The 24526-nt window shown below is 45.7% G+C and overlaps 1 protein-coding gene across 1 annotated transcript in view; it reads left to right on the top strand.

Annotated features, from left to right (window-relative positions):
* KCNK13 (potassium two pore domain channel subfamily K member 13) overlaps window positions 1-24526 on the top strand; it is a 762892-nt gene that overhangs the window by 696781 nt on the left and 41585 nt on the right. The gene's annotated exons all lie outside the window — the stretch shown is intronic.

The raw sequence follows: 24526 nt of genomic DNA, 5'->3' as shown, positions 1-24526 counted from the left end.
CTTTAAAAGTGGGTTGAGTCACGCTTTTGGGACATCATCTGAAGACTTTTCAAGGAATACAAGAAGAATTTATTTGGACCCTTGCTGAAGGTACAGTCTGCCTTCCAGCTACCGCCAGTGAAGGAGGGCCAGGATTTCCAAAGAGGGAAGCAAGATCCCTTCCTTAAATATCTCCCATGGAACAGAGGGAGATAATGAATCCAGAGGGAACTCCAGAAGCTCCAGAACCGGTACCCAGCCAGCCCACAGAGCGCCCTGCTAGGCTCTGCAAGCAAGCTTCCTAGGGGGGAAGTGCCAGAGAGTCTCTGAACAAAACCAAGAACAAGGCTGTTGCCTGCAACACTCTCCTCAGCTTTGGGCCGTCTGATTTAAAGGACGACACAAGCCCAGTGAAGAAGCTAGGAGGAGTGCATCGACAAGCATCAACCAGAATTCACCTTAAAGAAATTACTTTTGAGCACCAAGAACTTCTACAAGCACACAGTACATTGTGGTTCGGTCCCCCTGGTCTTCCTCCTTAGTCCCCTACTGACATTTTACAAGCCATTGCTCCCTTTATGCTGAAACCAAGTATCCTTGAACTTTTGCGATTTATTCCTTTACTGACTACCCTCCTGTTAGTAACCAAAGTGCATCCCCTTTCCTTCTCGAAAACTGTCTGTCGTCTGCATTCCTTTACAGAGTGGGTTTTATTTTGTAGTGTGCTAGAACTGTCTGTTGTGATAATAATAAAATAGGTATTTGTATACAACCTTGACTGGACAGTACCGTTTATCATTGGGTAATAATTGTATTTTTGCTGTGTTGCAACTAACCAACCATCCACGACCTTGCAGAGAAAAGCCTGCCATTCCATCGACGCTACCAAAATTGGACAAGGAAGTTTATAATTTGCTTGCATTTCCGATCTGTTCGGATCCCTTCTTGTGCACTAGAGGTGTGGGGCTGATTGATGATTTAGAAACAGATATTCATCCCTGGACCACTGGTGCCCCGGAAGTTGATTCATCACAACAGTGCATCAAAGAAAATATATGCAAGTGTGAGACGAAACACATGACCTTTGAGTTTAGATTGTCATGGTTTTGTCACTGTCAAACATTGAAATAGGTTATGAACATTATAAATGGCCAGAGTAAAGGCATTGAGGCGACTAGTCCAGACTGATGTCTGTTGATGAACAAAAGTGAATTTGTTGTTTAATGTAATACTGCTGCTTTGAGTTTTTTTGAATCACTTTTACTAAGCCCATCACTTATTTTTGTGGTCAGTTATCCACCGAGAGTGGATTTGAGACTGATTTTGTGGCGCTATTGAGTTGTTTTAGCATTTGTTTATAATAAAAACATGTATTTTTGTACAGTAAACTATCGAGCACAGAAATTTTCCAGCAAGAAGAAACTGTTTTGAATGGAGCGTGACTGAGTGAGAATGATGTTGATAAATGTTGGGTCAGAGTCACAAGAAACGCATGTGTCTCCCACAGGTGTTCTTTTTTTTCTAGTAAACATTGCAGGCCTCATTGTGAAAAATATGCAGCAGTTCAAGTGTGTTTGCGCATGTACACATGGTATTTGCAAATACAAAGTTCTATTACCACTGCTTTGTATTTGAACTCATATTAATGCAACAGCAAATGCGAAAATTGCATTTGTTCTTTAGCAGGAATGCGGTAATAACGGTAATAAGTCTCCCGGTTTTGCACAAGAAGTCTTCCCTAGCTCTTGCTAACAGCGGAACAGTATCGAGTGATAACATTGCTGGAATAAATACCATTTTTGAAACAATATGTATTGCTAATTGCTCCCTTTCAGCAAATATTCTAGAACTGGAGTTGGCTAGATTAAGCCAGGCCTAGATTATGCGGGAAAGCCAAAGGGGCCGACCTTTGGGTGGCAGGCGCAGCGGCCAATAAGTGAAGCAAAAGAAGGACTCTGTGCAACACAAACCTCTCTGCTGAACAGTAAAGCTGAACGTAGGGTGTTCTTTTCTAAGGCGCTTCAGAATAATATATCACGTCAACCTTGCGCGCTGCGTCATTTCCGAACGAATTCAAGATTTTTGGGCGAGTGGTGTTGATGTGGATGGAGCATAGCACAGAACATTGGGTGCCAAAGAAGCGCTAATGGAACCTCGGATCTGCTAACAGATTGAAAGAGCGGCATCGGAAGCGCCTCCCACCACCCGCCATCATGTCACCTAGGAAACTGCCCATGAATGCAGGCCCGCTTGTCTTGTAGTAGTCATGCAAATGGTGAGTGGGTCTGACAGTGGGTGATCTATTACTGTTATGCCATTAATGTGGGTTTACTGTCATTCACAGCCTTTTATTTCCTACCCAGGCCAATGTTCTCTTTAGAAAGAGCCCACTTATACGTTTTGTATTATGTTTGTTTTGAAAGGTTTTACCAAGCCGTACCTTTGCTGGTTTCTTTAAAGCATTGGGGGGTTCTCTAAGACCAACATGGAGAGTGCTCTGGTGACTAGGTTTTGGGAAATGTCAGAAAAGATATCTGATTATGAAATCCTGTTCCTCGTGATGTCGAGTTTAGACCAATCTCAAGTTTGCGGAATGATCTCGTGGCCCGCTTGCAGGTCCTGGTTTGATGTCAGTCTGATGTCAGTCACATAGAGTGATATTACAGTATGACGTTACATTCCTGGAGTGATCTCACGATCTGCTGTTAGGTATCTGGAGTGATGACCTACTCTGCTTTGAGGCTCCCAGTGTGATGTCACAGCCGGACAACAGTTTATTGGTGTGATATCAAGCTGCAGTGATGATGTACCCCGGGTATGTCACTGCCTGAGGTCAGGTTCCTGGTGTGATGTCAGAGTCTGATATCTAGCTCCAGTGATGATGCTCCCAGGAATGTTACTGCCTGAGGTCAGGTTCCTGGTGTGATGTCAGAGTGTGATGTCACGTTCCAGTGATGATGCTCCCCAGGAATGTTACTTCCTGAGGTCAGGTTCCTGGTGTGATGTCAGAGTGTGATATCTAGCTCCAGTGTTGATGCTCCTATGAATGTTACTGCCTGAGGTCAGGTTACTGGTGTGATGTCAGAGTGTGATATCTAGCTCCAGTGATTATGTTCCCCAGGAATGTTACTGCCTGGGGTCAGGTTCCTGGTGTGATGTCAGAGTGTGATATCTAGCTCCAGTGATGATGCTCCCAGGAATCTTACTGCCTGAGGTCAGGTTCCTGGTGTGATGTCAGAGTGTGATGTCACGCTCCAGTGATGATGTTCCCCAGGAATGTTACTTCCTGAGGTCAGGTTCCTGGTGTGATGTCAGAGTGTCATATCTAGCTCCAGTGATGATGCTCCTATGAATGTTACTGCCTGAGGTCAGGTTCCTGTTGTGATGTCAGAGTCTGATATCTAGCTCCAGTGATGATGTTCCCCAGGAATGTTACTGCCTGAGGTCAGGTTCCTGGTGTGATGTCAGAGTCTGATATCTAGCTCCAGTGATGATGCTCCCAGGAATGTTACTGCCTGGGGTCAGGTTCCTGGTGTGATGTCAGAGTGTGATATCTAGCTCCAGTGATTATGCTCCCCAGGAATGTTACTGCCTGAGGTCAGGTTCATGGTGTGATGTCAGAGTCTGATATCTAGCTCCAGTGATGATGCTCCCCTGAATGTTACTGCCTGAGGTCAGGTTCATGGTGTGATGTCAGAGTCTGATATCTAGCTCCAGTGATGATGCTCCTATGAATGTTACTGCCTGAGGTCAGGTTCCTGGTGTGATGTCAGAGTCTGATATCTAGCTCCAGTGATGATGCTCCCAGGAATGTTACTGCCTGAGGTCAGGTTCCTGGTGTGATGTCAGAGTGTGATATCTAGCTCCAGTGATTATGCTCCCCAGAAATGTTACTGCCCGAGGCCAGGTTCCTAGTGTGATGTCAGTGTGTGATGTCACGCTCCAGTGAAAATGTTCCCCAGGTATGTCGCCGCCTGAAGTCCGGTTCCTGGTGTGATGTCAGAGTGTGATATCTAGCTCCAGTGATGATGCTCCCTGGAATGTTACTGCCTGAGGTCAGGTTCCTGGTGTGATGTCAGAGTGTGATATCTAGCTCCAGTGAAAATGCTCCCCAGGTATGTCGCTGCCTGAAGTCAGGTTCCTGGTGTGATGTCAGAGTGTGATATCTAGCTCCAATGATGATGCTCCCAGGAATGTTACTGCCTGAGGCCAGATTCCTTGTGTGATGTCAGAGTGTGATATCTAGCTCCAGTGATGATGCTCCCAGGAATGTTACTGCCTGAGGCCAGATTCCTGGTGTGATGTCAGAGTCTGATATCTAGCTCCAGTGATTATGCTCCCCAGGAATGTTATTGCCTGAGGTTAGGTTCCTGGTGTGATGTCAGAGTCTTATATCTAGCTCCAGTGATGATGCTCCCAGGAATGTTACTGTCTGAGGTCAGGTTCATGGTGTGATGTCAGAATGTGATATCTAGCTGCAGTGATGATTCTTCTCAGGAATGTTACTACCTGAGGTCAGGTTCCTGGTGTGATGTCAGAGTCTGATATCTAGCTCCAGTGATGATGCTCCCAGGAATGTTACTGCCCGAGGCCAGGTTCCTGGTGTGATGTCAGAGTGTGATATCTAGCTCCAGTGATTATGCTACCCAGGAATGTTACTGCCTGAGGTCAGGTTCCTGGTGTGATGTCAGAGTCTGATATCTAGCTCCAGTGATGATGCTCCCAGGAATGTTACTGCCTGGGGTCAGGTTCCTGGTGTGATGTCAGAGTGTGATATCTAGCTCCAGTGATGATTCTTCTCAGGAATGTTACTACCTGAGGTCAGGTTCCTGGTGTGATGTCAGAGTCTGATATCTAGCTCCAGTGATGATGCTCCCATGAATGTTACTGCCTGAGGTCAGGTTCATGGTGTGATGTCAGAGTCTGATATCTAGCTACAGTGATGATGCTCCTATGAATGTTACTGCCTGAGGTCAGGTTCCTGGTGTGATGTCAGAGTGTGATATCTAGCCCCAGTGATTATGCTCCCCAGAAATGTTACTGCCCGAGGCCAGGTTCCTAGTGTGATGTCAGTGTGTGATGTCACGCTCCAGTGAAAATGTTCCCCAGGTATGTGGCCGCCTGAAGTTCGGTTCCTGGTGTGATGTCAGAGTGTGATATCTAGCTCCAGTGATGATGCTCCATGGAATGTTACTGCCTGAGGTCAGGTTCCTGGTGTGATGTCAGAGTGTGATATCTAGCTCCAGTGAAAATGCTCCCCAGGTATGTCGCTGCTTGAAGTCAGGTTCCTGGTGTGATGTCAGAGTGTGATATCTAGCTCCAGTGATGATGCTCCCAGGAATGTTACTACCTTAGGCCAGATTCCTGGTGTGATGTCAGAGTGTGATATCTAGCTCCAGTGATGATGCTCCCAGGAATGTTACTGCCTGAGGCCAGATTCCTGGTGTGATGTCAGAGTCTGATATCTAGCTCCAGTGATTATGCTCCCCAGGAATGTTACTGCCTGAGGTTAGGTTCCTGGTGTGATGTCAGAGTCTTATATCTAGCTCCAGTGATGATGCTCCCAGGAATGTTACTGTCTGAGGTCAGGTTCCTGGTGTGATGTCAGAGTGTGATATCTAGCTCCAGTGATTATGCTCCCCAGGAATGTTACTGCCTGAGGTCAGGTTCCTGGTGTGATGTCAGAGTCTGATATCTAGCTCCAGTGATGATGCTCCCATGAATGTTACTGCCTGAGGTCAGGTTCATGGTGTGATGTCAGAGTCTGATATCTAACTCCAGTGATGATGCTCCTATGAATGTTACTGCCTGAGGTCAGGTTCCTGGTGTGATGTCAGAGTCTGATATCTAGCTCCAGTGATGATGCTCCCAGGAATGTTACTGCCTGAGGTCAGGTTCCTGGTGTGATGTCAGAGTGTGATATCTAGCTCCAGTGATTATGCTCCCCAGAAATGTTACTGCCCGAGGCCAGGTTCCTAGTGTGATGTCAGTGTGTGATGTCACGCTCCAGTGAAAATGTTCCCCAGGTATGTGGCCGCCTGAAGTCCGGTTCCTGGTGTGATGTCAGAGTGTGATATCTAGCTCCAGTGATGATGCTCCATGGAATGTTACTGCCTGAGGTCAGGTTCCTGGTGTGATGTCAGAGTGTGATATCTAGCTCCAGTGAAAATGCTCCCCAGGTATGTCGCTGCTTGAAGTCAGGTTCCTGGTGTGATGTCAGAGTGTGATATCTAGCTCCAGTGATGATGCTCCCAGGAATGTTACTGCCTTAGGCCAGATTCCTGGTGTGATGTCAGAGTGTGATATCTAGCTCCAGTGATGATGCTCCCAGGAATGTTACTGCCTGAGGCCAGATTCCTGGTGTGATGTCAGAGTCTGATATCTAGCTCCAGTGATTATGCTCCCCAGGAATGTTACTGCCTGAGGTTAGGTTCCTGGTGTGATGTCAGAGTCTTATATCTAGCTCCAGTGATGATGCTCCCAGGAATGTTACTGTCTGAGGTCAGGTTCATGGTGTGATGTCAGAATGTGATATCTAGCTCCAGTGATGATTCTTCTCAGGAATGTTACTACCTGAGGTCAGGTTCCTGGTGTGATGTCAGAGTCTGATATCTAGCTCCAGTGATGATGCTCCCAGGAATGTTACTGCCCGAGGCCAGGTTCCTGGTGTGATGTCAGAGTGTGATATCTAGCTCCAGTGATTATGCTCCCCAGGAATGTTACTGCCTGAGGTCAGGTTCCTGGTGTGATGTCAGAGTCTGATATCTAGCTCCAGTGATGATGCTCCCAGGAATGTTACTGCCTGGGGTCAGGTTCCTGGTGTGATGTCAGAGTGTGATATCTAGCTCCAGTGATTTTGCTCCCCAGGAATGTTACTGCCTGAGGTCAGGTTCCTGGTGTGATGTCAGAGTCTGATATCTAGCTCCAGTGATGATGCTACCAGGTATGGTACTGCCTGAAGCCAGGTTCCTGGTGTGATGTCAGAGTGTGATGTCACGCTCCAGTGATGATGCTCCCCAGGAATGTTATTGCCTAATGTCAGGTTCTTGGTGTGATGTCAGAGTCTGATATCTAGATCCAGTGATGATGCTCCCAGGAATGTTACTGCCTGAGGTCAGGTTCCTGGTGGGATGTCAGAGTGTGATATCTAGCTCCACTGATTATGCTCCCCAGGAATGTTACTGTCTGAATTCAGGATTCTGGAGTGATGTCAGAGTGTGGTATCTAGCTCCAGTGATGATGCTCCCAGGAATGTTACTGCCTGAGGCCAGATTCCTGGTGTGATGTCAGAGTCTGATATCTAGCTCCAGTGATTATGCTCCCAAGGAATGTTACTGCCTGAGGTTAGGTTCCTGGTGTGATGTCAGAGTCTTATATCTAGCTCCAGTGATGATGCTCCCAGGAATGTTACTGTCTGAGGTCAGGTTCATGGTGTGATGTCAGAATGTGATTGTCAGAATGTGATATCTAGCTCCAGTGATGATTCTTCTCAGGAATGTTACTACCTGAGGTCAGGTTCCTGGTGTGATGTCAGAGTCTGATATCTAGCTCCAGTGAGGATGCTCCCAGGAATGTTACTGCCCGAGGCCAGGTTCTTGGTGTGATGTCAGAGTGTGATATATAGCTCCAGTGATTATGCTCCCCAGGAATGTTACTGCCTGGGGTCAGGTTCCTGGTGTGATGTCAGAGTCTGATATCTAGCTCCAGTGATGATGCTCCCAGGAATGTTACTGCCTGGGGTCAGGTTCCTGGTGTGATGTCAGAGTGTGATATCTAGCTCCAGTGATTATGCTCCCCAGGAATGTTACTGCCTGAGGTCAGGTTCCTGGTGTGATGTCAGAGTCTGATATCTAGCTCCAGTGATGATGCTACCAGGTATGTTACTGCCTGAAGCCAGGTTCCTGGTGTGATGTCAGAGTGTGATGTCACGCTCCAGTGATGATGCTCCCCAGGAATGTTATTGCCTAATGTCAGGTTCTTGGTGTGATGTCAGAGTCTGATATCTAGATCCAGTGATGATGCTCCCAGGTATGATACTGCCTGAGGTCAGGTTCCTGGTGGGATGTCAGAGTGTGATATCTAGCTCCAGTGATTATGCTCCCCAGGAATGTTACTGTCTGAATTCAGGATCCTGGAGTGAGCTTTTTAGAGTGCCATAAGAGTGTGATATCAGGTTTTTAGAATGATGTCGCTATCCATTTAGTGTAGAGTGATGTCACAAGCAGACTTCACTTTCCAGTAGTGATCTCATATTCCTGCATTACATTTCCGTAGTAATAATATCACCTTTTAGAATGATGCCCTGTCTAATGTGCGCAGGCAGTGATGTCACAGTTTCCGAGTGATGTCACAGCCTGATATAAAGTTCTTGAAGTCAAGTCACAGTCTCTGGATCCAGTACTGAATGTGTCCCTGCTGAGCATACGTGTGACGCATATACTTGTTTCAGTAAATTGGGTTGGACTAGATGGGACACCTCTAAAAGACTCTTGCTTTGATATCTACTTCATGTCTGATTTCAAACATTTCTTTTAAAGAGGACAATATGTCGTCCTTTTCTGATTCACCTCGTCCAGGAACCACAATGAAGATCATGAAGTAGGGGCATGTTTTCAAAATGTTCTTGAGCTGAGTAAAATATAATTTTTTGGGAGAATTTAGCAAAGGAAACATTTTAAAGATGGGGCAGATCCTGGGAATTGTACAATCTCTGTGACACTGTTGAGGAGAGTGGGTGGGTTCCAGCAACTGTTTTGTACATTTTTACAAATTGTAAATTAAAAAAAAAAGATTGGATGGCATTTGAAGAAGTTTGATGTATCCAGCAGAGAGTTTTTCAGCAGCTACTGATGATTTCTTTTGATAGAGGTGGGGCACCTTCCCTCTCGGCTAGTGGAGTTCTTTATGATATGATAATGATATGATAAGGCATTTATAACGCGCCTATACACAAGTATATCAAGGCGCGACGAGGCAAGGGAGCGGGAACAGAGGGAAGACAGACTCACGATCCTACTAGGCCAGGTGACATTGAGATCGCACAAGTGCAGGGGAGGGAGGGGAAAAGTGCCGGGGGAGGGGGCAGTGCGGTACATAGGATAGCAGTAAAATAAATAAGACAATAAATAGAAGTGCAGCCAGCTGGTGGCAAGTGCAAGGGTAAGTGCAGACATCAAGTGTTATGTTATGTCATGTTATATTAAGTCGTTCGGATATATATTTAGATCTGGTGCCGTTTGCATGGCCTCCAGACACTTTGGTGGACTTCAAAGAGAGAGGGGTGGTCTGGATTAGCGGGGAGACTGACAAAAGGCAAGGTAGCTATGCAGTTGCATTGATGCGTGCAGACCAGAAGTATCGTACGCTCTCCGCGTGGGTCACCTTCCAGGTGTTTCTGACTGAAGTAGAGCCTCATGCGCCCATAGGGTTAGGATGCATTGGCCGGGGCTGTGATATCCAAGCTGGCTCTAGATGTGCATTCTTCTGATGTTTGATGTCCGTTGCGAGAGGTCTTCAATTACTGTGTGTGGGTGGCTCAGTTGCTATGTGTATTTGTGTGTTGGAACGTAGAATCTGAGGGTGCTTGCAGAGGGAGCAGAAAGAGATCTGGATGGCAGGTTGACGAGGGGTGCAGACAACCTTATGGCCATATAGCAGATCACAACGTGGCACAGCGAGGCGTGAACAAGGAATGAAAGGCATAACAATTCAATAAAAGTCTTAGCAATGCATGAACATGGCGTGACAAGGCAAAGCAGTTCCTGGGGAAGAGAAGGGAATTTAGCAAAGTTCGGAGCCTGGGGAAGAATGTGGAAAGATCGAAGGGGTGGGATGCTGCTTTGCTTGTACGGGCAGCCACGAGCAGGTTAACTGAGAAGAAGGAGGCTAAGGAGGACTTGGTCACCTGCCTGCTTCTGGCTGGATGGACTGAGACATGGTGCAATGAACAGTTTATTTATGTATGTATTGTTCCTTTATAATGCGCCTATACACAGGTTTTTCATGTTCAAGTTCTTTGTCTGAGCCTGAATACTTCTGATATGAGCAACATTGCTGAGGTTACTACAGATATCCCGTGAGTAATACATGGGGTGAGAGTGGCTTTGGGGTTTTGAGGTTTAGGTAAGGCTGATTTGCATATTAATACACCAGGTGCTCAAATGGCTTCAAATTCCAAACATCTGAAATGACAAGATAAAGCAAGTTATTATTGCTGTTATTACTGTGCGGGAATAGAGGACGGTGGATACAATCTTGAATAGCAGTTGTTGATATCCTAGTTGGGGGAAAATCCAAAGTGAGTCTGGGTTTGTTCCAGGTTTTGCACTCACCACCTGAGATGCAGAGATTGCCTTGGAGTGGGAGGGTTGCTCAAGGTTCATTGCTTTTTTGGGTGATGCATCCAATCTTAAAAGCAGTGGATGACCCCAGCGGGAGGTGATGTAGCTCACAGAACATTGAGGCGGTTGAGGTCTGATTTTCTGGCTCCAGATGCCAGTCGGCTACATGTCCGAGACTACACTTGAACTCTGTCGAGGATCACATTGCTTCCATTGATGTGAGAAAGGGCAAGGGCTTGCATGACTCATGGACATAGTGGACATGGGAACTTTTTGGGTCACCCTCACCAACACATGCCTTGCAGATTTTGCTGAAGACCTCCAATCAACAATCTCTTGAGATTGGGCTAAATTAGGTGGGACTCTCCTCCCCAGAACAACACTGCCACCCCCATAAAGAACAACAAGACCAAAAACCTACCCTCTGATCAGTCCTCACTAACGCCGAACCCCATCTTCTCTCCAACTAACCAATTCACCTCTAAATCACCTACTCTTTTACACTACAAACACTACACAGAAAACCTTAACCTCACAATCTCATGCCTACCATTACCACAGTAACTTTACAGATCCATGCCAAAGTTAAAATATTTTGCTTTTTTTTCGCACCAACCCACCAGTTAGCGGCTATCCGGGTCTTCCAGCACTGGGATTTATCAGATCCTGCACCCCCCTTCCAGATAATAACATACCCAGGTGCCACAGCTGAACCTCATAGAAGCATATCATCACTCAGGTTTCAGGTGCTTCATATCATCACTCAGGCCGCTGGTGCTTCATATCATCATTCATGTCTCAGGTCCTTCATATCATCACTCAGGTCTCAGGTGCTTTATATCATCACTCAGGTCTCAGGTGCTTCATATCATCACTCAGGTCTCAGGTCCTTCATATCATCACTCAGGTCTCAGGTGCTCCATATATTCACTCAGGCCTCAGGTGCTTCATATCATCACTCAGGCCTCAGGTGCTTTATATCATCACTCAGGTCTCAGGTGATTAATTTCATCACTAAGGTCTCAGGTGCTTCATATCATCACTCACGTCTCAGGTGCTTAAAATCATCACTCAGGTCTCAGGTGCTTTATATCATCACTCCGGTCTCAGGTGATTAATTTCATCACTCAGGTCTCAGTTACTTCATATCATCACTCAGGTCTCAGGTGCTTCATATCATCAGTCAGGTCTCAGGTGCTTCATATCATCACTCAGGTCTCAGGTGCTTAAAATCATCACTCAGGTCTCAGGTCCTTCATATCATCACTCCGGTCTCAGGGCTTCATATCATCATTCATGTCTCAGGTGCTTCTGGCCCAAACTCATTAACGCCTCAGGCTTGGCAATTGCCTACCCCCTATAGCCCATTACAAACCCCCTACACTTTTACCTTTCTTGCCGAGACACATGCAAGGAGTCTGCCACAATGGCCGAGGTGGGTTAAAAAAGACTTCTTTGCACTTCATTACATTACTCTTCTGAAATGTTCCAGTGGGATGACGTTTGCAATGTGTCATTGCATAGATAAGTTCTTGTCAATCATAAAGCCTAGAGATTTAGCAGAGAGACAGTTGTAGAGGGTGTGCCAAGTGACGAGAAACAGTGTTAGAGGCTATGCCAAGCGATGCATGGATTAGCAGCCAAGTTCAGACATGGTGGAATGGAGGGATCAGTGGGCAATAGCAGGTATTTGGCTTTGGATGGGTTCAGTTTTATGGTGACGGACATCTGTGATTTGAAAGCTTCATAGAGGGCGTTTAGGCTTTCAAGTATAGTTGATGTAATCAACAAGGTTGTTGCTAGGTCTGGAAAAGATCCGGGGCTACGCTAATGTTGGGGCTGTCAGGACTCAGGGCTAGGTAACCTTTTTAGTTATAGCCCCTGAGCTTCTACCCGGGGCTACAACCAAAAGACCCAGGGCCCTAGCCCCCTAAACCTCCCCTCCCCCCTATCAACGCCTCTGGTCCTCAACATGCTAGTGAATGAATATATGGTCATTATCAATGCCTGCCCTCAGAGGTCTACGTGTAAATGACCTTTAAACCATGTATTATTATTATTATTACTCGATTTCTTGTAAGAACCATACACGGCTGACACTACCCAAGAAAATGTACAATGTTGCCAGAGTTTCTTAACAATTAAGGATAGCTGTGGTTGCCTGGATGATCAGTGTGTTCCATATGTTAGCAATAAGGCCTTTTCTCATGGGTTGGTTGTTTTTTGGGAATATTTAGGAAGGTAAGATTTCCATGTTCCTGAGTCGATCATGGCTGCCGCTTGTATGAAACAAATATGTTATCATTTGAAGAGAGTTAGTTGTTGTCCAGATCTTGTCCATTTCTACATGTCAGGTTGTGACTCACAAGAAATGCGCTAGCGAGTAAGAGACCAACCTCTGTCGCATCAGATGTTAATAACTTAGACCAACAACAACAGGCTTAACGATGAAAGGAAAGCAACAATATGCCAAATGATTGAACCCAAAGGCCAACAAATGAAATTCCATTTGCGTAACCACAAATAACAATATGGTGACAAGCACAATGTTTCGGAGCATTAATATTGTGTTTTATTTAGGGGCATGGTCATGGGTGGACTTACGTCTAGACGTAAAGGTACAATTAAGGTTATGCCAAGCCCTTCCATTCTGTAACTTTGCCACTGTGGCCACAATGCTGTGCACTGTAGTAGGCCTAGTAGGACCGCCTCTCTCTGTCATTGTTATATTTGCCTCTCATTCCCATGTCCCCTCCCTGTTGCCCTGTGGGTGCTTTGAAACACAATTTGCTTGATGTATAAGCGCCTTACAAATGCACAATAAATAAATACCTATGCAGTATTAACTCTGTTTTTGGGAACTTGTAAAAAGAAGCCTTAGGACAAATCTCGAAGACATGATGAGGCTTGCATAATGGATGAATAGTCCTAATTTTCATTTCGTGTGGAAGTTAGATTTCTGGCATGTCGTGTAGTAACTCCTTGATCCCCAGAGGTTGCTCCAGCTTATTGGGCGATGCCTGATACCCAGGAGCTGCTTTTAACACCGATCATTGAAGCGCTATTTTGATCCCTGTCAATGCCTGAGAGAAACGGTGCAAATTGGTCCATCTTTAATATATCCTGTATGGAGAAATAATACTGCTGATGCCTTACACAGGATGCCTTCACGACCATAGGCAACTCGCATGTTTCTACTGATGGATCTGATTTCCATCGCCACACTCCCGTGCATGTTTTGGGGTACGGCGAGAGGGGGCAAAGACGAGGAAGTTATTGGGCCCTTGTCATAGTGAAGGGGACATGGCAGCAGGCATGTATTTGTATGTAACCTTTGGTTATCTCACGCTGTGACTTGTTCTGCTACTGCTTTTGAAGGAGCTTGTTTCCCAAAATGCCATTCTTGCAATAATAAACAAACAACACATAAGTCGTACCAGCAGCATATCCAACAGCATACAAGGACTCACATCGAGCTGATATTCACACCTAAGCTCAGCGCACGGTGAAAACCGAACTGAAGCTGCCAACAGGACACCACCTTTCTCACATTGCTACTACCTCTTCACCCGACTAACCCCACCCCCGCCTTCTTGTTTGTAGATCCGTCTGAGCGCCTGGGGACCAATTCCGTTGGTGACAATGCGCTGTACAAATACCTTTAACATTAACATTATCACTGCCTTTCTGGAAGTGTGTTTCACCCCTCACTTCCTGTCTATCTTCTATCGGAGTGAGAGGATAATACACTCCAGGGCCCCAATATCCCCATCGCGTCATGTCAGAAGTGTGAACACCACAGGCAACACAATATGAAGATTGCACATATTATGGCACAAAGCCCCCCCACCCGCCAGGGTCGGGTTGGGCCCCCGGGGAGTGGGGGCTGGTTTCTGGCCATGCCTCGGCCGGTTTGGAAGAATTCCTTTTTTTTTTTTTAAGAAAAAGCCTTATATCCTTCTGAGGTCGATAAATGAGTACCAACACAGGTTGGTTGATATTGTATGCATTTTTGTTCTATAAAAAAGAGCTTAAGCGTAAGTGCTATACAATAACATTAATCATTTGGCCTTGGACGTCTGCTTGGATTCACAGTAATGTACTGTACTTAGGAACAATGCTATTAGATGCCACTTCCTGTTTTGTCAAGGGGTGAAAGGTTGTGTTTTATCGCTTCCTGAGATGCCACTTTGGGGTGGGGTCAAATGACATCACTTCCGGTGATGTCATCAGAGGTGAAGGGTCGTCAGGTGAGGGGTGGGCCACTTTTTTGAGGTGAGGAGTGGGCCACTTTTTTTTGGGTGACTGGACCTATTTCTTGTCCCAGTCCGACCCTGACACCCCCCCCAAGAAATATGAGGCATAGCTTTATACAGGGTCACTGGACGTTACAAGCCTTTTATAATCATCACTCACTCACAGTTGACTTGAAAATGCAAATTTTAACCCAAAAACTGATTGCTCAGAAAAAGTAATTTTTCCAATTCTTTTAGACGTGGCATAAGCTCAATTTAAACCTCTGCCAAGGATTGCGGAGGCCCTGCGCCTATCAAAGTGGGTGTCTGAGTGCATGCATCCCTTGCTACCTCCTAGAGTGATCCTGGCAGGTGCAGGACACTCACTCTCTTAATAAAGACTCGGCATGGTATGGAGTCATCTTCCTCTGCTTTTGATTAGAGTTCTACAATGGAGCGCGCCAGCAGCTCTCGTCGTCATTTGTCAGGCGTCTTTAAATTAGGCTAAGCCCATAGTGTCCAGGACAATTCATAATTTACAAAACAGCCTGTCCAAAAGAGGGAGGTTGTCCCCTAATCTCTTAAAGATAACGGCCCTGATTTATAAACATGTTTTCAATGGGACTTGACCATATTAAAACATTGTTTAAAATCAGGCCTTAAATTTCATGTTTTTACATAGCTCAGGTTATTTTACAGTCTCGATCGATATTAACTAGACTACCAATTCATAATTCAAACGCTTTTTTATTTGAAGACGTCAACCTATTTGTTTGAAAGTGGGTAACCCCACCCTTATTTTGTTAGTGTCCATGCACTTTAAGAATATAGAAATGTACAGAGAACCAATAGAGCAATTAAGCATTAAGTACATCCTGAAGGTGGGAGGGCGTGGCCAGCAGCGATGTGAGGTGGACGTATTCCTCCCCAGCTCTCTGAAGGGATCCGGCAATTAAAGATTCTCTGTGCACTCAAAAAGTGCACAAATATCGCCCTTACATGTGAGGCAGGGTGTCATCCCAGGGAAAATCTCTGGATGGAAGAATTACGAGAAAGCGCTTCGTTGTAAGAGTAAATCGAACACAGAGTGTCTACGCCCGCCAAATCCAAAATGGCGGGCGCGACTGGCAGAAAGTGAAAGCGCTGCGTTCCTCGGCTTTGAGAAGATAGGGTAGCTCCCCTACGATCGGCAAAGCCTCTGCGACAAACGGATGAGAGCGGACTGGGATTAACAGAATAATTTATCCCGTACACCATTGGCAGGAAGAATGCACAGCTGAAGCCCAGCCACATCACGCGGTAGAAGAGAAACTGGCTGAAAACGAGAGGAAGGGAGATTTTGAAGGATGACCACGTCAGAGTGCCAGTAAGAGACAGGCTAATCCTGGGTATCTAAATCTAACCAGGCATCTGTAGACTGATGGGAAGTTTTGCTGAAGGGGGAGAGAATACGCCCAGGGACACTGAGTAATGCTAATGCGACGTAGCATCCATTTAGTAGATTGAACAGCAAGGTGCTATATGGGGAGGAGAAAAAGCTGAATGAGCATGTGCACTCAACTTAGTTGGAGTTTATTACAAAGATCAACTTTGTGAGGGATAAACCACCCCTTGTCAAACGGCATCCATATCCGACTTGATTGGCTCCTTCCCTCAGAGTAGATTGCACAGAAAAAAAAGAAAAACAACTAAACCTGTATCGTGTAAGCAATTCCGGAGGATAGCGACAACTGGAGGTGGTTCATGAAGACGTGAAACCAATACAGACTGTGGAAGGCGGGAGGCGAGCCATAGGAAAAAAGCACAGTTTTGGTGGATCAGGCTGGAGAGGCCCCAGTGAGGATTTATTTTTTACTAGTCATTAAGGAGCAGCTAACATAGACTGGTCAGCACAGCATTGGTATAACTATGGATACATCAGGGGAGGATTCCTGGTGCTGCTTCGATTGAAAAAGAAAGGGATTTGATTGGTGTCCAGTTGTCAGAGGGGGCAAAGAAGAAGGGCGCTGAGCAACCCAGGCAGACTAACTTTTCTAAATCCGTAGAAGAAAACAAGGTACTGGGTTTACTGTAGGATGTATCGGAAGGAGGACATGGGGTGTCCAGAATATACCAGGGAAGCAATGCCTAATGATACAACTAAAGGGAAGAAAATATGGGAATTACTTATAGGAAGGGAGTTAACAGATAGTGAATGGTCCAAGGCGTTACTATATCCCCCAAAAATATCAAGGAATACTAGATTTAAACAGACCCAATTTAATATTCTTTATAGAGCTTACATGACACTGAAACGGCTGTCACACTTCCCAGGTTCAGACACTAAAGAGTGCCCACATTGTAAGGAGAAGCAAGTAGATATAGTGCACATGTTTTGGAGCTGCGCTGTAATACGGGTATTCTTGCAAGTTATGGAACAAAGATTACAAAACAGGGGCATAAACGGATGTGCATGGGCGCCAGAAGCCTGCCTCTTAGGAATCTTTGTACGGCCAGAGACGACTACGCCAGAAAATAGGTTGAAGGACTTGACTTGGGTCCAGGCGAAGAGGAAGGTTGCCATGACCTGGAAGTCGCAACAAGTCCCGAGCATAGATAGATGGTGAGACGATGTGAAAAGATCGTCAATAACAGAGACAGCAGTTTGGTATGAAGCGATCAGAAGAGGGGGGGTGAGAAGGTACAGAAGATGTGATGTCTTGGAACACTTTGATAAACCACTGATGATAAGCCTCCTTCAACTCTCTGTACATGTTATATATACTACAATAACTGAATGTAGTATCAGTTAGAAGAGCATACAGAGGACTAAATATGAGGAAACAGTCCATTGTAAACTCTGCAATCTCCTAAGATTGCTGGGCTGTGGTCTTAGGTTATAGGTTGTGTTCAGTTGGGGTTAGGATGGGAATGGGAAAACTGGGAGGGTGGGAATAAGTGCATGAAGAGATATGTTGGAAATGTTCTCAGACATGGATGTTGAATATGAGAAAAGTCTGACAGTAAAAAATAAACAATAAACATAATAAAAAACTAAAAAAACATTGGGCCTCGTTAGGACCCAGGCGTTAAGGGATTAACGGCGCCGTAAAAGGTGTCGGCTCCGTTAAACCCTTAACGCCTTACTACGAGGTCCCTTTGCGGGTCTAGACCAGCCGTTAAAGTAGGGGCCCGCAAAGGGACTCTCGAGGTAAGTACAGTACCGCAATTGCGGTACCGTACTTACTGCCTTCCCCATTCCCATTATGCCCTATGGGGCAAAACAGGGAATGGGGAAGGGCCATGGTGGCATGGGGAATTACTGCCCCGCCAACCTTGGAATGGGGTGGTAATTCCCCATTCCGCCATGGCGGACTCCGGCATCGACCATGGTACTAATAGCACCATGGTTTTCCGCCAGAGTCCTAATGAGGGCCATAAGGTACATCCTGAAGGGCCTACTCGGCAGGCAAGTGCAATGTAGGACAGTTTGTTGAGTTTGTTTTTTAATACCAATTTTACGGGCCAATGTGCTTAGAAGTATACCATTTGCCACCATGTTTGCAAATAACGGGGCTCATTTTCTAATGACCAGTGCGGCCTGGGGTTCTGGAGGGCAGCAGAGTGGAGAGAGCATCACTGCTCTGCTTTCCTTCTCCGTTTCATGAGAGCCCTTCTTTTCACGCCTGCACAGGATCTTCATGCAGAGGGTAAAACTGAAGGTCTCGGGTGGATAGCTCAGCGGCAACCTGCTCGCCTTGGAAACAAGATGACACGAAGCAACACAGGTTTGTTCCCCGGGTCCGCACTTAGAAACCTCTTGGTATTAAGCGCGTTATAAATAACCTATCATATCATATCAAGAGTAGAAGCAATTTCACAATGTTTTACTCTTTCATTTGGTGAGGTCTACGAGACCATAACTTAAGGTACGACCCGAGGGAGGGGTCCATTAAGCTATTATGTCTAGAGTGGTGATAGGCGAAGAGGGCTTACAAAAAAAAGGTCTGTCTGGCCAAAATGGTTGCTGATTGGCTAGTTCCCAGCAAACCACGTAGCAACGGGATCAGGAGTAAGGGGCGGGGCTTAGAGGTCAGCTGTGCAGCATCTGCCAGTTACGGCCCTGCAAAGTAATGGAGGCCGTCCAGGAGTGAGGCAGATGGGCCGGGACACTTTTTCCAGGTGCAGCCCAGCAAAGATTTTCGCAGGAAGAGGCACACTCAGGTAAGAAGGGGGAGAGGGGAAATGTGTGGGTGCCCTGGATGCGTCTGTCAGGTGCAGCCCAGGTCAAGACTCGATGGTGCAGGTGGGTGGCGTGGCTCTCAGCGTGGCTCTCCCGTGATAAGAGGGAGTGCAGTGCTGAGAGACCTGCCGGCAGCTATGGCTATGGGATTCACACTGCTCCCTCTCTCTCATCGGCTAGTTTCATGGCCATAAGGAATGTACGAGCTATACCTTCTTGTATGGCCCAGAAATTGGTCAGTGGGGGAGGCCTTCATCCCTCACCAGGGACATAGTAGTGACTATGCATGAAAGCCCTATGGGGGCAATGGGTATGCGAACGCTGAATATGCTAGGAGACCTCCTTGGGCAGTGGATTGGACATACCCAACAGGGCCCCGAATCTTAAGTGTCAGCTGATGGCAGCCATTTCATATATTCTCACTGAAAAACACATTAATAGGTATTCCAGTGCAATCATCGAATTACCCAGACAGAACACCGCCTTGTGATGGAACTGGCCCACTTTTAGTGTAGACAGGGCTTTCAGGCATGCCCTCGTCATCTAAAAGGAGATCATTCTGCAAAGCCAAGCTTCAGAGAAGGGCACAGTGAAAGCAATACTGATGGCATGCTATTAGAGTCCACAGAATGGTATATGGCAGAATCCCTGATGGTCGATAACAGACCTGAAAGCGACCACGACCCAACCAACTGATGTACAAATTGGAATCAGCGAGCGTCTCAAATTGGATGGATGTGTTTACCTCGCCCGCGTTCACTTTGGCACTTTTACTTCTCCATACCTTTACTTCTCCTGTCTTTCAGTTCTCCTCGCATTCACTTCATATTAACAGAGGGGAGACCCCCGTACTCCCTTCTTTTCTACCCCATAATCCTACAGCTAACCTTAAGCACATCCATTGCCACCTGCACAATGTGAAGATGCAGACAAAGTAAATGCTGAGTGACGTGAACGTGGCCTAAGTGAGTGCTGACAATGTTTTCTGGGTGCAGGGGGGGATACTCTGGAAACATGGCTCTTGCACTACTATAAAACCTTTGTGAATGTTGAGGGATTGAAGAAGATTAAAATGGGGAACATTAGATGTAGACACTGAACTGCCTACATTGCATTTTAAATAAAGTCCTCCTTATTCTGAGATCAATATTAGTGACTCTAATAAAAACAACCAGAGACATTGTATACTCTTACATCTCAAAGCCTTATTCACATATTTCTTTGCTATTGGCAAAAAGACATCTTTCTTATGACAAGAAATGCAGACTATTAAAGCCAAAATTGCTCAACATGGTGACGTCATCGGCAGATAGACGCAGAGCTGGCAGTGGCAGATTGCAATGAGTAGTCCTACTAAACACCTATTAAAGATTTACAAACACAGTGCACAGGGCCTACCAGCTTTTTAAGATGAGTAGCAATACCCTGGAGATGGATGGGGATGCAGATTGTATTCATACATCAATAATCAAAACGACTCAGGTAGTTTGGCAAAGGGGAGTCCGTTTTAAGGACAAGTATATAAAACTGGGAGTACAACGAACTTCAGCAGTCGTACGATCCTCTTACTCTGAACATTTTTAGTAGAAACTGAGTTTATATTGCATATAATTGTCATAATTGACGTTGACCTACGTCACTACCTACTTGGCAAACTACAAAAACTTATCGGAGGTAGTGATTGGTTCTAAGCGAATGTCTAAGCATAAGTTCCATATCAGTATAGAACCGTGAAGGAAAGTGATAGGGTGCTTAACATCAGGTGGGGCAAATAAGCCCTTCCTAAACATGGCTACTATGAACATCACTAAATACACAACGTTCCATTGGCTATACAAAATATAGGACCCTTGATTACATGGTCCTCTACAATTGGTTTGTTTCTAACCTTCATCAGTACTTTTCCATCCATGTTTAGCAGCACGCAGGCTGAATATCCAGGTGCTAGTGGGCTCATTTCGAAACTAGTTTCCCACCAATTATTATAGCAATACATCATCATCTCAACAGTCCAGTGTTAATTAGTGCTTTGAAGTTTGGCCTTGGGTTTGTTCTTTCCTCTGAGAATTTTAAGGGAGGGTGGGCACAGCCGGCCTTCGTACGTAGGTGTGACCACCTTGATGGTCCAATTTCTTCTTACCATGTGACTGGACACCATGAAATCGAGCTTTTTCGTGTATTTAATATTCTTTTTAATAGTCCTATGACGTATTTTGTTTTGCTCAAGCTTCCTGAGCAGGAGCCCGTGTTCCTTCACACAATTTTGTATCCAATGTCAACCAAGTCCTGTTTGATAAGAATTTTGGCATCCTGGCTCATCCACCTCCTTCTTCTGGGATTCATCTGTAATTAAAATTGCTTTTGCCTCTAACAAACTGGAAAGAGGCCGTGTTTGCGCATGTTCATGTTCAGTACTGCTTTGTGACGTAAAGTGGAAACATCCATCTTTTCTTTGTCCATACGCATCTATAGAGGTATATATGTATATATATGTTGGTGCTTGCCGCATTCTAGCTATTATAAGCTTAGAGCTAGCTTCACAATCACTTTGCTGCTTGCATTTCAATTGCATCTGTACATGTGTAAAATGGCTTAATATCTTCATCTGTTTTAATGGCATAAGCTTCTTCGCCTTGAACCCAAGATGTTACTTATCCTTGTAGCCCTAATCCCTGCATCTCTTCTGTGTATATCATCTCTTTCTCTGTGCCGTCACCATTCATCCTTGCCTTTTAGTTTCTCTGCTTCTTCAGGAATCTCATTCAGATGACGATCATATTGTCTTGCATGCAGGTACGGTTTCCTCAATGGGTACTTTACCTCCCAAACTCTCTTAGGTATTTGTACTCTTATGGGTACTGCACAGAGTCCATGCTCTGCTTTTTGTTGGTTCAGCTGTTCTGCATACGTCACATACTCTGGTTCCCATTCTATATCTAATATGGGCGGGGTAGTTGGAGGGGGAGTACTTGGCTCCTCCTCTACAACGGATTCAACAGAATCATTTGATATGATGTGATATCTGGGCTCTTTAGCTAAAACAATGTTTAACGCTATGCTTGATCTGTCTCAAGCATGACTTAAGTCGAGGGTACACGCTGGTGGACGGAGTCCCCCACTTTTTTCAGGAGTTCCCCACTTTTTTCAGAGGGCACCTTGATATGCCAATTTCTGGTGACGTCACATTCAATTGGTATGTTAATGAGTCCCCCCACTTATTTTTTTTAGGACTTCATCCCTGGCCTCATGTGCACCCTTCTTGCCTTGTGACCTACATAGTGCCAGTTTACAAAGGGCAGAGAATCTTCTGGGAATTACCTGCCAATCTCATTGCCGGACTCCCGCCAAAGGATATACGGGAAGCTCCCCTTTCTCGTTTGGAAGAATGGATGTCAGCTCATAACATAATTTCCCACGTGCAGGCTGCCTTCTACCATGGTATAGACACGGCGGACCAGTGCTTTAGATTACGTCTCGTAAATCGTGAATAGGTGAATCTCAGAAAACCAAACATATACACAGCATTTGTAGACCTAAAGACTGCCTAGTCACAAGGGATGTGCTATGGAGCACTCTGGTAGTTATGAAAGTTCCATATGTTATGCCTGCACCTATAAATACATTGTGAACAGATAATCTCACAACAGCTGAATGAGGTTTAGCAAGTACTATAAAAGTTTCATATTTTTTATCTGGCTACAAAACCAATCTATATAGATAACTGAGCCACAGTGAAATGGTGTTTGGCAGGTGAGAAGACCTCCATTTTCCGTGTCGCGTGCTGAGGAAGACAGGTTTGTGTCTTGGCGCCCACTGTAGTTTGTCTTTTGGTAAAGCTTGTCAATTGGCATCGCTAATAGCGGACTTGCCATATTTCAATTCTTCACCCATGAACGTATTGCTGTTGTCGGACTAGGCTGTGCTAATTTCAAGGGCTCCTTCAGGATTGAAGAAGCAACTGTCACGATTTCCTGAGGTATGCGATAAGAACGGGCGGGAAATCATTTATAAGGAAACAGATGTGTTGACTTGCATGAGGAGTAACACTTGAAAAATCTAGATTAAAGGCAGTATCATGAATTACCCTTAGAAGAAGGTACTCCATTCAATTATTTTGGAAACATGTTTAAATAGAGGAGTTTTCTAACAGATCATATGGAAATATTGGATATGTTATTAGTTTGAAACTCCAAAGCTACTGTGGGGTTTGCGTTTCTACATAGCAACACATCAGCAAGTACCTTAACAAATGTTTACAAATTCCAAGCAGTACACGCTGGCTTATATGGCGCAGATATGAGGGGCAGGGCAGGAACACACATTTTCCTCAAAATGGGAACAAAATCCTTCCAGGTTTACAAAGAGATGCTGTGTGATGGACTGCATCAAGAAGGCGGTACTAGTTTAGAACAGGTTAAGCATATCAAGGTTTTTAACAACATTGAGGTAACTGATCAAGTTCAAAGAGTCAGTCTACACTTGTTACAAAGGAAAATTAGCACCTGGGGCAGGAGAGCCAAACAATCAGGTTGCTTGGATCGCGGGCTGAATCCCACCATCCAAGCCCATGTTCCAAGCAACCTGAAGTCTGCTCCCCCGCCCCCTACCATCTTCCGCCCACACTCCCTCACATGCCCCTCCCCTCTGGTAACTGTTGCCTTCCCTCCCCACCCACTGCTCCAGCCTCCCAGGCCACGATGGAAATGGAAGACAGAGTCCGCTTGGAGCCCCGTATTCCAGCTCCACGGCTTCCATCTTAGTTAAGTATTTTATATGATTTAATTCACAAAAAACATGGAAGCCCGGGGTGCTGATAGCAATAATACTCGATCCGCCCGCCGGATCGGGTGGCAACAGCCAATAATTAAGGCCCTTGCTGCGCTTGTGCCTGTAATTTGGGACCCGGGCCATTACAGCCAGTAGGGGCTGTAATCTACCGGCAGGACTGACCTGCCGGTAGTTCAGGCCCCTACCGGCAGACAATTGCTGCAATCACCATCCCATGGAGTCCTGTTGGACTCCATGGGAATGGGGATTTACCGGCGTCTCCGCCACATGTGATATCATATCAGGTTGTGGAGATGGTATCGTAGTTCCCTCAGTTTCCTGCTGAAATTGCCGGCGGGACACCAGGGAACTTGTAATGAGCTCCATTATCTTCCAACATGAAAAGAATCCAAAGCTGCATTGGAAAAACACTACCAATCTGACATAAACACACCCTCTCTCTCATTTAATGTGCTCCACGCATTCAGACCAACCCACAGCTATCACTCCACAAAATACTCTTCTCCTGAACGCATGACCCTGCATGTAATATCTATTCCTGCTTTCTCCCATCCTCTCAACTACCCCTTTCTCCCTCCATCAGACTAAGGTCTGGATACCTAGATTCCGACGACAGTAAGCAGGTGGCTCCAGCTTCCCAGTAATTGCTGCCAAACTGTGGAACTCTATGCCCCCAGCCCTGAGAACAGACCCCTCACTATGGTTGTTTGGAAAAAAACTAAAAACGTGGCTTTCCAGCTAAGGCCTAAACTGGCGTAAACTTAGTGACCCTCCCGGAGGCTCATATTGGACTTCCATGACCCCTGACCCCTTCACTCAGCTACCCAGTCATACCTTTGCATGCTCTTCTAGACAGATAGTAATGTAATGGCCACCTGTGACCACTGTGTTTCATTGCCTGACTTTGCTGTAATCTGTGTTATACAGTGCTGTGACCGTTCAGTATGTTATATTGTGCATCC

This window comes from Ambystoma mexicanum, chromosome 14 (genome assembly GCF_040938575.1).
Source record: "Ambystoma mexicanum isolate Mex_15411 chromosome 14, UKY_AmexF1_1, whole genome shotgun sequence".
Lineage (NCBI taxonomy): Eukaryota > Metazoa > Chordata > Amphibia > Caudata > Ambystomatidae > Ambystoma > Ambystoma mexicanum.
This window is presented reverse-complemented; position numbering and strand designations above follow the sequence as displayed.